Source organism: Mytilus californianus, unplaced genomic scaffold (genome assembly GCF_021869535.1).
Source record: "Mytilus californianus isolate M0D057914Y unplaced genomic scaffold, xbMytCali1.0.p SCAF_21, whole genome shotgun sequence".
Taxonomy (NCBI): Eukaryota; Metazoa; Mollusca; class Bivalvia; order Mytilida; family Mytilidae; genus Mytilus; species Mytilus californianus.
In genome coordinates, this window is record NW_026262670.1 from 7570615 (window position 1) to 7583664 (window position 13050).

Consider the following 13050-nt stretch of genomic DNA (forward strand, 5'->3'; position numbering starts at 1 on the left):
CCTCGACCGGGTCAAAACTGGGCAATTATTATTTGCTGCTTCCCCGCAAAGCACGTGACATTAAGGAGTAAGAGCAACGAATGATCGACCCAGAGTCAAATTGTTGTGTCCAGGTAGGCTATCATGGCTTCCTCTGAAAAGTTATCTAGTGAGCTAGCACGTAATAAATCCTGCCTAGCGTGTATTATACTACAGCAGAGTTAGTATACATTTTTCATTATCAAGCGCTCGTCTTGAAACTGCATCTAACTTGCCACTGGACGTTAAAAATCCATACATATATCCAATAAATAACGCTATTAACAACGTTGCACTGGAAATGTAGAAACTAGTATATGAATGATAATAATAAAGAAGGGGAAACTATTTCATCTTTATGAAAATGATATTGTTAAAAAAGTGGAAACAAGCACGTGTGTCCACAGTACACAGATGTACCACTTGCACTATTATTTTCCATGTACAATGAACCATGAAATTTGGTGAAATTTGGAACACAACGTAGAAAGATCACATCTACTAGTATATAAACGTGTGTACTTAGTTTCAAGTTCATGAGACTACAACGTCATCATAAACTACCTTGACCAAAATCTTTAACTTGAAAACGTACTGTTTCTTACACTTTCATATTTTCAAATTAAGTGAAACGTAAAATTGGGGTCATAAACAAATATGAAAGACCTCATCATAATGAACATGTGTACTAAGTTTCGGTGTTGTACTTCATCAAAAACTTCCTTGTCCAAAATCTGTATCCGGATCCGGATCGGAAGGACGAACGGACGAACGGACGGACAAACATCAGAAAGACCGACGCATATACCAGAAAACTATCGTAGTTTGGCCTATTTTTTATGCATTTTTAAGTAGTAGTCTGAGTGCTTTGACGTCTGACAACCCTTTTAAGACTTGTTCGAGCCGTATTGATACCTCTGGTGTCTGACAGTGTTTTTTAAGACTTGCCAACTAATTGGTGCAGATAACTTTAAAATTGTTGCGCACGACTTTCTAATGCAGGCGTGCACGATAATTAAAAATGGAAATACATGTATGTCACCACAGTGATAACGTAAATAGAATCATTTATGTGAAGAGAGATTGTAAGCTTTCCACTTTTTATTTTTCGCACATTTGCTTTAATATATGATTCGGCTGGTGAGAGTTTATGGGTGACCGACTTAAAGAATACTAGAAGAATACCGCGCGATCGCGGTTTAAATGATACTTGAAATGTTTATGGTTATATATAGCACATCCCTACATCGTGCAGTTGGGTTCATGTCAGTTCTCAAACTGTTGTTTGTGCTGACGCATGATGTTGATCAAATTTATTAGTTTGTATCCATGATTTTAATCGTTTGCATTACATTGACTATTATTCTTTAATAAAGAGTTTTTATATGAATAAGAAGATGTGGTATGAGTGCCAATGAGACAACTCTCCATCCAAGTTTTAATGTCCATTTGATAGCTTTTGTTTCTGTGTCACATCGGTGCTCCGAAAACGAAGGAAATAAATCAAGAGATGAAGAGAACCTAGAACACTGATGATTTAATACATTTCTTCAGTGGTGCGAGTTTGTAGTATTTCTTTTTTTAGTGGTGCCATGCAGTTCTGTCTTTGTGCAACACATGTGCCCCGAAAAAGGAGGAAATGATTCGAAGAAGAAGACTTTCTCGTACTCTTTGATGATTTAAACATTTTTTCAGTGGATAGGTGCGAAATTGTAATATTTCTCTTTTTTTGTGGTGTGAGCTTGATAAAGTAATGTGAGTTGATAAAAATTGGTGCGAGTGTGTGTGGTGCGAGTTGGCCGTAGGCCGAAATTCATTAATTGTATTTTCACATACTTAGAAAATGTAGACGGGAGGGAACCAGCTACGGAACAATATTTGTTGGTTTATTTGATTAAGCAACACCGATAATTAAGTAATTAAAGTTATAAACTTACTGTTTATAATTATATAATAACTTCAGACGATCGTCGGCTCGGAGACAAACCGACTAAAAAATTTCAGTCTACACATTTAATAGAATAGATGTCTTTCCTTCATATTCTTATACTTTTCTAAACAGTCATATAACTTCTATGACCTACATGTTTATAACCACATTGACTGAAAATTATTTTGAATGTTCCGTTATTTACTGAACTGAACTGAACTTTATTCTCATAAACTAAATACAAAGTTACAGAGAATTATATATTTTACATACATAAATATTATAACATGCATGTGTGAATTACAAAATATACAATTTAATTGAGGACTGACTTTCACATTAATGATTTGAATAAATTTGCACAGCTTTTCTAGTTGTATAGCATTTGTGCAATTGAACAACAGATTAAATTTACATGTATTTGAATATTTCCAAAAATATGCAGATAAGAATTTTTTTCTATCAGCTTTCATAGTTATGACATATCATAACGTAGTGGTATTCGTTGCCAATATCATTAGAATCAATAAGATAGCATACTCTATTGTCTCTCGTAATACCTTGCCATCTTCCCGTTTCAATTGGCAACCGATGACTACCACATCTAAATTTGCACAGAGTATATAAATTGTTAAATGGTAAAATATTAAGATAGTTTTCAAACTTAACTTCTGTCTTAAAAATTCGATAACATAACCCCTTTGGGGATATACAGATATTTGACAGACATAACTGTTTATATTGATCTTGTAATTTGAGTTCTACACTTTTTGATACCCATTTATCAGCAAATTGCATATGCCATATATTTGACATTCCACAACTGTCTAAAATGTTTTTTTATATATACAAGCCACTTGTTTTGATTTAAGAAATCTCGTTTGCAAAGTTTTGAAATATGCAGTTGAACTGCGAAAATGTCTTGCTCACGATTTCACTATTCACTGGCAATTATCTAAATTAATACACAGACATTCACTAAATGTAATAGGTAAACATGCCGTTTTTTTCAACCTTTGCTGGACTTACAAAGGAGTGGAAACAAAATATTTAATAGGTGTTTCTACGGGCTAATGTTTTGTATCATAGGATCAGGTTGAATATTTCATATTTTCCCTAACTACTACAACTTGTTTATTAAACTTAGTAATTATCTTACAAATTAAAAAAAAAAAATAGAAAATTCAGAATAAGGAAATGGATGATAAAAAGCTCAATATATGTTGACACAATTTGTATCATTTCTGTGTACACACATCTGGTAATAATATGCTAAAAAGATCAGTGCAATTCACACCACCATAGGGTACATCTTTGTCCAAGACAAAGATGTACCCCATGGTGGTGTGAACTCCTGCATGGTTTTGTCTGGTTATCATAATAAACATTGTTCTATTTTTTTTTACAATGAATGCTTTTATTTATGTAGCATTTTTGGTTTATGAACAAACTTGTCATTCTTTTAATCATGGAAGTATCCATGTTTTGATTATTACATGTATCAATATTTTAAAAAATCGTTTTAATGAAAAGACATTAATTAGTTCATTGAAATCAAAACAAACATATTCTTGACATTCAGATGTTTACCCTAGATCATTTTCTTTTGAAAATTGATAACATTATTATGCAGGAATGCTCTATTGAGTCTTGGTATTTAAACTATCATATTAAAATTGTACCGTCTTAACTTATTCTCCGACGGTCTAAAGGAATATCCCTACTAAAATGGTCATAAGTTAATGACACTATAAATGCTCCTTAACAGACCCCAATGTCCAAGCAGTGTATGATTAACCACAAATCTAAAAAATCTAAAACATGGGTCTTAATCAGTCGAGATTCAAATAAATCATTGACGCTACAATAATGTAAGGCATATGCACATCACACATACTGGGAATAATTTTATTGGCTCAATCTGAAAGACATGGGCCATGAATTTTGAAAGTATCTTAGATGGACTTAAGACATATCACGGCCTAAATTTTTATTAGTTTTCAGAAGTGTCAGATAAATCCCAAAACAACTTTTATGTTAGTTTTCACTACCTATTGCAAGTCACAATAACTATTTTAATTTATTCTATTTCAATTACTTGACGTTTTGAAATTTTATTTTATTTTATTTTTTTGGGGGGGGGGGGAGGGGAGGGATTATGGGGTATAATATCTGGTAATCATTTAACCAAAAGACAATGATATGTTCGAGAAAATAAAAAAATAGTTGAATATATGGTCAATTCCCATAAGGAAAATCGTCTTCAAAAATGTGCAAAACCACCTTCCAAACTTGAAAACCAACGAACTAATTTAAACACAATGCATATACATATCATTTCAATGAAATAAAATAAACTATGTAAAGTGTACAAAAATAGATGTTTCATTAACGATAGTTTGTCTACCCTTTTAAAGGTATGCTTATCTTTGGCTTTGGAATACTACGCGTATCATACCAAATATATAACCCAAATATTAATCTTTTAAATACAATGAATACGCCTGTAAAAGTTCGTAAATTAAAAAGTAAACTTTACACATATAAACAAACACATCAAAAATGTTGAAATATAACCACAATATTTTAAATAATTTTGACACCTAGGCAAAGAAATAGTAAACGTCAGTATCTTATAACTGCACATACTATAAAAAATATATTGTGCAAATACATTTTTTATATGATATATATACCTAGGTAAAACATTGTGAAAATAAGTGGAAAATTTTGCATATATATCCAAACGCAAGAAAATACTATAAATATAACCGTTTAGAACACTTAAATACCTATGGAAAGCAACGATAAACCATAGTCTCTAAAAACTGCACATACCATAATAAATATATTGTGCAAATACATATTTTTACAGTGCTATGCATACCTCGGTCAAACAATGTAAACAGAAGGGAAAATTTTACATATCTATCCGAATGAAAGAAAAGACTACAAATATAACTGTTATATTGATAAGTAGACGTCAGCGTGTGTTAATTCAGAACCAAGTTATTTGAGACCCGGAAGTGATTCTGGAACCAATACATGTCTTAATACCATATATATAAGGCTACTAAGAACCAAAATTTTGGAAACGGTATAAATGTATTATTAGTTTGATCGAGGAAGTGTATATATATATATATAATAATCATTGGTCAAGTCAGTATCTCACTCCTGATGACTTATTAACAACGAATTATATTACAAAAACAATCAATAATAGTAAATAAAAATCGGTTGGTGTTAATTTGAATTAAAAAGTGTTATCTCCCTTTAACTGTTACTGTGACATAGCTTAACATATGTGATTTTCATTATTTTATTACCTTTCAATTTCATTTACATGTAAAAAAAAAAGATCCAAAATTTAATTACTGAATGTCAAAAATCTTTTTATACTAAATTCAAATTAATTCTGTTATTGAAATAATGTGGTCACTTTAATGAGGTTAACGTAAAGATTTTTTTCAGCTGAAGAATACATCGGGATTTGGCCTTTATTTTTGCTGGAATTCGGGATTTACACTTATCGGGACTCGGGAATGGATGCTTTCATTTTCGTTAATTCGAGTTTAACTGTTTATTTTTGCTAGGATGACAACATCTCCCCACCCACCCCACCCCTCAATATAATATGTGTAACAATGTGCCAATTGTATAATTCGTGGTATGTTTTATCATGTGATCTAATTTTTTAACGTTAGATACAGGTGCGGACCCAGGATTTAAAAAGAGAAATATCTTCGCATTTTTTCACATTGCATGAACATACAGTAATTGCAATTTTGTTGGATGAGGACGGGGACCTCGATAATAAACAAAAATATGAGAAAATTCAGATCAGAAGTAAATCCTTTATTTTCACTCTTCTGACGTCAAAGGTGAGGTGTAACTTTTTTGAGTCCTCGACGTCGGAAGTTGCAGCAAAACGCAGCCTGAGACCACAAAGAAACAGACATATACTGAGTTACTTGCATTTTCTGCTTTTAAAAAATAAATACATTCTGATGTAATCTGCACGGAAGACCCCATTTAGACAATGGAAGAAAGATGTAAAGAATGGTTATCAACTTTTTCTTTGCTGTATCGTATATTAATCCTCCAATTTCCTCGTACTTCTCTTAACACTGTCCTCCAATGAGGCATAAATTTTACTTTTAACTTTGAAAAGCGTTGATCGTACGAACACTTTTAGTATGAAGAGTATCGTACTTAATAATGCTTTGATCAAACACCAACCTGTGTCAACAACTTTGAAGTTTAGAAGAAGAACGTATATCAAACTATTCCTTAGAAATGTTCCAACATTTTATTATATCCGTATGTGTCTTTAATATTGGCCTTTTCAAGGCAGACCATTTTTATCTCATCGAGTGCGGGAGGTCATGGGTTCCATCCCCAGTCGGGTCCATACAAATACTTTAAAATTTTTATTACCGCTGATCCGCCTACTGGTTCGCGACATTTAGGAGAAGGAGCAAATACTGGTCGGCTCGGATTCCGAATAAAATGTCCATTTATAGATCCGTGTGGCAACCATTTAAACATTGATTCACAATAACGGGAATGAGAACATACTTCAACACACTTTTTTTCTATTATATGGTTAAAAAATAAAGCTGTGTTTTGTATACTGTTTGTATTTTGGTCTTTGTCTTTGTCTTCTTTTTTTATCATGGCGTTGTCAGTCTATTTTCGACTTATGAGTTCGAATGTCCCTTTGGTAACTTTCGCCTCTCTTTTTTTAAATAACTTTACTAAAGATTAAGAGATGAGGGGGAGACAAACAAATTATTTTTAGCAAGAGAAGGTTATTGGGTAGGCAATCGAAAGCCTTGGACAAACCTATTAATATTGCCACTACATATTTAATATGTTGATATAAAGCCTTTTTTCCAGTCTTCTACTATTTTTTATAAAGGTGATTGTCATATGTATCATTTTCGAAACACTGACAGAAAAGTGTGAAAAATGTGACCCTTTATTAGTCGAAAATGGCTTGAATGTTAACCAAAAATTCTTGCTGTTAAGTCCTCTTACACATCTTTCCAGGAAATAGTTTCTGATTGATTTCTTTTTTTTTTTCAAAACCAAATTTCATTGTTTTCAATAAGATTCGCTTTATTCAATTATTTTTACAATTTGATATTTATTATACGCCATCCTTTTTATATATATATTTTCCTACATATATTTCCTATATTTTTGTCGATTACGTTATAATAGTTATTGACCAAGCAAGTCGGTATATGTCATTTAATCTGCACGGCTCGGGTAACCCTACTTGACCCGAACGACGTAGGAGTAACAATCCAGTGGTTCATTGTCATTTGTTGCTGTCTGTCATGTTTTTTTTGTTTATTGTTTTATCATAAATCAGACCGTTGTTTTTCTTGTTTGCATTGTTTTACATTGTGCCATGTCTCTTATAGCTTGTTATTCGGTATGGGATTTGATCATTGTTGAAGGGCGTGCGGTGAACTATAGTTGATTCCATCAACGTCATTTGGTCCCTGGTGGATAGTTTTCTCATTAGCAAACATACCAGATGTCCTTATTTTTTAATTTGATTTAACGCTGAACGTTATAAAGTCACCCATCATCATTTTCCTCACGTGTCTATTATTGGTATCAATATATAGAAAATAAAAGTATTTGAAAACCATGTTTTTAGCACATTTATAAATATGCCTTTATTATCTGTCAAGTATCTATTGAAATAAAGAAATACATGTTTTATACAGTGACACTTCTACACCATGCAAACTACGAATGCAATAAGAGCAAGTATGGATAAATTAAGTGAACACATCTTTTTTTATACAAATAATATCCGCTTATTGTTTAGATGTCAACCATGGATTCTGTTAACTGCCAAATATAACTTTGGATATCATTATCTAGATGTGGGGAATGCGAGTTAATGCAACAGCAACCCGACGATTAAAAATAACCAAAAGACATCTAGAGGGCAACATATGGACCTGTTTGTTTACTCTTATTTTTGCCCAGCAACAAAACAATAAAATGAGAGCAACAGATATGCAAAATCTTTTTTATGTAAATGTTTCTGTTGGCTCTCTAATCTACCACCCTTAAAAGTCTACCGTGGTTTTTTTTTAAATACCAATTCGATTTCAAAGTGTGAGCGAAATCACTTAAAATATTATTTAGTATTAAGTTATTTTTAGTTGCTCATGTACTTAACTTTGGAGATTTCTTATATCATAATATACAATGTAATTAAATTTATGTTGAATTATTGGTAACACTTGCACAATTTTGATTCCAGATTTTCTCTTACAGATGCTTATTGTTCTAACTTTAGAGTCATTAATTTTTCGAGAATCCCCTGTCGACTGAAGTTAGCCTAAGTTGAGAACATAAAACTTATTATAACATTAACGTTACCAATTTTACTGTATATATATAACTTACGTTTGTACCTCTCAGAATCGAATAGCACATGTATGGCGATTTTGAAAAATAAATTAAATTAACAGGACAGTTGTGATAAGAGCAGGTGATTGTTTGGCCCCCTTATTCTCCGAAAATAAATAATTTTGCTGATTTCATTGATAAATGAACAAGTAATTATATAGTCCTGACACATTAGTGCAAAACGATTGCTTGTGATGTCATAAAGTTGACAAAATCGACAATGTTGATATAAGGTAGCCACTTTAAACATAGTTTTTGGACAAAATAGATAAGGATTAGATATTTTTTTACACATTAACACCTTTATTAAATACATCTTTTAGCAAAATATCTTTTTGGATAAAGCCTTTACTCCTTTCTTAATATTAATGACAGTTCTCAAAACCGTGATGCCACTTTGGCAGTTTTGTAATTTTGAGACAATTGTAAGAAGTTTGAAGCCCTAATGCAAATATGTAAGACAACATTCAAAATATTAATACTGATGTCTCTCGGAGTAATTCTGTCTTATGAACATCTGAATGATGTTATATGATAGATTTATAATACTTTTATTGATTTTCGAATCCAAAGGTTTATCATATATACCTTCTCCAAAGCGCATTTCCTTAAAGAAATATCATAGTCTAAAGTCCGGGAATGAGACCACTCGACCATGACTGCTAACATAACCGTGTTAATAAAATTTATACTTTTAATGCGCATTTATTGGCATTTCGTGTCAATATAAATAAGATCAAAAACTGTATCGGTTAAAAAAAGAGACGAAAGATACCAAAGGGACAATCAAAATTTGTTAGTTAAAGAGACATCGACAAAAACAAAAAACGACGAAAAGACCAACAAAATTTACAAAAAAAACATTGCATAGCAATTAAACTAAATATAAAATCCAAATGCAGGATTGACATCAAAACATCATAATTCATAAAATATGTAAAATAGAATATGTATGCAAAAAACACAATGTGTCAATATGTTCAGTATATTTCTTCTACTTCTACTTTGTAGTGACCGCCTTCAACACGTTGAAGTTTATGTCACTTGTACTACACTACAACTACCACGCCCATAGACAACATATTCTCATAAAAAAGTCTAGTATATTTCATTTAGGCTAATAAAAACCAAACTACAATATCAAATTTGATGCCCACATGACAGTGTCATGTGCTGAATACTCTTGCCAAGTTTAAGTTAAACATGTGTGCATATATGAATACTAAAATATTCCTAAAGAACACAAAACATATGATAAAATAATCATAAACTTGTCAATACACATACTCAAGAAAATTCTAGTACATTTCATTTAGGCTAATAAAAACCAACAAACTACAATATCAAAATATCAAATTGGATACCCACATGACATTGTCATGTGCATAATACTCTTGACAAGTTTGAGTATACATGAATACTGCAATATACTAAAACAAAACATGACATATGATAAAAGTAATCATTAACTTGGCAATACATTAACTCAATCAATTAACATTGTTCATTTATATACAGTATATATATTATGGCTGGTTTTTTTTTACTTTAATGTTGTCGTTCTTTGTGTTAATTATTTCATTTTACACACATTCTCTGTTAACTGTTGGAAATGGACCTTTCGAAAACCAAACTTGTGATAATAATCACAATTTAACCATATGAAATAAAGTAGTACTATTAATCGTATCGCAATACCAAAATAAAATATTATTGCATGTTAAATTTTCTAAAAAAGAAAAAGAAAAAAAAAAGAGAAAACGGATAAAATTCTCAACGCTGTTCACACATAAACACATGATATATTGCATGATATATCGGAAAAATTGTCTCTCTTTTCGGATTTTTCTTATCAAATTCATCCAGAAACCTTCAATCAAATTTAAAGAGAATCCTACAAAAATAGAGGAGGTAGTGTGGAGATAAAACATAGTATTGGTTGACTTTGAAAGCCTTTTCCGCTCAAAATAGTGCCCATTTCAAATGTTTCTGAGTGTCTAACTCATCTATGGTTATGATGATTGGAAACCTTCATCCAGATTTGAAGAGGATGCGACAAAAAATAAAGGTGCTATCAAGGCGACATCAACGTAGTGACGGACGACCGGGTCAAAACCATTTTACCTCAGCAAATACAGTACGTTACTATGGGGTGTTGCTGTTTTACAATAAAGTCTAAAATGACAGCTACTGTCGTGACCTTATTTTTTTTACCTCTAAAAGTGACACAAAATACGTATCTAATTTCCTGTGATTAAAATAATATGTATGGGGGTAAGCAACAATCTAATACTTATATTCCGGTGTAAGATTCGATCTCCCGTTTATTCAACATGTATCGTTCTATCTGAACACACACTTATGTTGCCTATCGTCACCGCGTTGGTAAGATATCGAAAAAATACATATTCTTATATACACCCATTAACTAAAGCATAATTAATTCTTCTGTTTTAAAATAATATTTTTGTTTTTATTATAGCCAATAATTGCGTTTTCTTGGTAATATAACAGAGTCTCTAGTAATAGTATATATCTAGCAGCTTTGACCGTAGATACATGTACCCTACAATAGTAGCAATAATAAAAAATATTAAACTACAATATTAAACTTTCTTTAATTTTCATATGCCTAAATATAGATGTGAACCGTATTAATTCCCACACATTCAGGAATAAAAAAATAAAATTGAAATTCTTTTTAGATACTTCTATTGATTTATGTTCCAAATTTAAAACCGTGTTATAGTCAATTCAGAAACGATAATCAACTTGCGATTAAAGGTTCTTGTTGATTTTCCTTTCTATATCCACTACTTCATATAAATTCTCTGCATTTGTTGTCTTGTTTTTTCTTTTCATTAATATTGCTGTTATCTTGTTTTACAATTTCTTTTTTTACTAATAAGCTACAGCTTTTAAAACAATAAGAAAATAAAAATATCATCATAAAACGTTGAATATTGATGTTATAAGACCATCATAATTACTATATACAAACAAACAAAAATAAAATGTAATATATTCAATTTGAATGCTCATAGTTATTTTCTATGCTTCTTTTTCCATTCAATATACATATCCACTTCTGCATCCATACATTTTTAGTTTGCTAACTCATATGGACACCCTGTCTTCCTCTGGTGGAAGTATATGATTGCCTCCTTATGTAAAACAAAGGTCACATAGTGGTCAGCAAAACTGAAAGTGAAATAACAAGAATTTAAACTTTAGTATGTAATGGTTATACATTGTAATTCCTATCTTTTTGTTTGTAAAGTCAGTTTAAGACATTGACGTTTTTATACATTTTTGCAAATGTGAAAAAAAACTATAACCTTCTGCGACTTACCATTTATAAATAATAACAGAAAACAGCATTTGTATTGCAAAACTTAACATACTTTACTTAGCAGACTGGGTATATATATATATACCATGCCGTCAGTATATCCGCCCATCTAAGGCTGCATTCGCGGCGCTTTGTCCAACGTTTTCGTATATATATACCCTGTGGTTGTTTAATTGTTCCTTTCCATAAAAATTGTACTATTTTGATGAAAAATAATGACCAAAAATTGGCCAAATTATTTCATACAAGAAATAGAGTGATTTCAAATGGCTTCAAATGGAACTATGTGCCACCAATGCGAATGTTGCTGTATTACCTCCCACATTAACCCATTAGAATTAAAAATTGCCTCTGATGGTTATGTGTTTTATGTCATAATAACTAACAGAGGAAAACTTCAGAACGACCTTTTATTCATTATTCCCGCCATTAGTTTGGTTCAAATTGTCAATGTAAATTGTCTAACGATCAACGAAAAGCGATAACTTTAGCTAAAGATCAAGACGAACGAGACAATTTATATATGAGTACCTCTTTATTATATAATGATTAAAAATATTCGTAAGAACCTAACTATCTATAAAAACATGGCCTTTAATTGACATGATAATATAATTTTCTGGTATAACTCGACGTTTCAGCCATGCACTAGTTAAACTTACAACTTATATTCCAGGAAAATATTTTGAAGTTCAATATGTGTCAGCTTCCTTATCCTTCTGCCGTCGAATCTGAAGGGCTCGTGATGATTGTACACCAAATTGTCTGTCAGATATTTGAGCAGATCACTAATAATCTTTAAAAAAATATTTATATATATTGTAGATTGTTCTGGTGAACACGATCAATGTATAACCCAGGCTTTAAAGGAGCTGTCAAATTCATGTTCACCGATTTGACTCAAATTCTCATATTTGATTTATAACATACTAAAACGTATATCCAAATTACAAAAAGTCTAAAATTAACAATTAACAATGCGTGGACTCGATAATATTCATCAGGATTTCGTACGATTTTAGTCTAGACTCCATCTAATTAACCATCGAGATGACCTCCGAAGACTGCCGACGGTTATATTACCCGATATAAACATAAATATAAATAGATAGCGAGCACGTGCAATTTGATTTTTTCTAGGTCTGTTTGATTTCATGTTAGAGGTTAAAAAATATGTAAATCATAATTTTGTGTGGCTAGAATCAGTCAACGAAATGGTTCACCCTTGTTTCACGTTCAATGTTGACATTCTTTTCTTTTTAATAGCTGAACACGCCTAGTACATGCGGAACCCATCTCCAGCAAA

At 31.5% G+C, this 13050-nt stretch overlaps 1 protein-coding gene and 1 long non-coding RNA gene across 3 annotated transcripts in view; one reads left to right on the top strand and one right to left on the bottom strand.

Annotated features, from left to right (window-relative positions):
• The window catches only part of LOC127731862 (uncharacterized), an 897808-nt gene that overhangs the window by 399322 nt on the left and 485436 nt on the right, over positions 1-13050 (top strand). The gene's annotated exons all lie outside the window — the stretch shown is intronic.
• LOC127731896 (uncharacterized) lies at positions 10992-12521 on the bottom strand. The gene is made up of 2 exons (XR_007995898.1): positions 12407-12521; positions 10992-11593 (listed from the first exon to the last, which is right to left on the bottom strand). It is a non-coding gene; the product is annotated as an uncharacterized LOC127731896 (long non-coding RNA).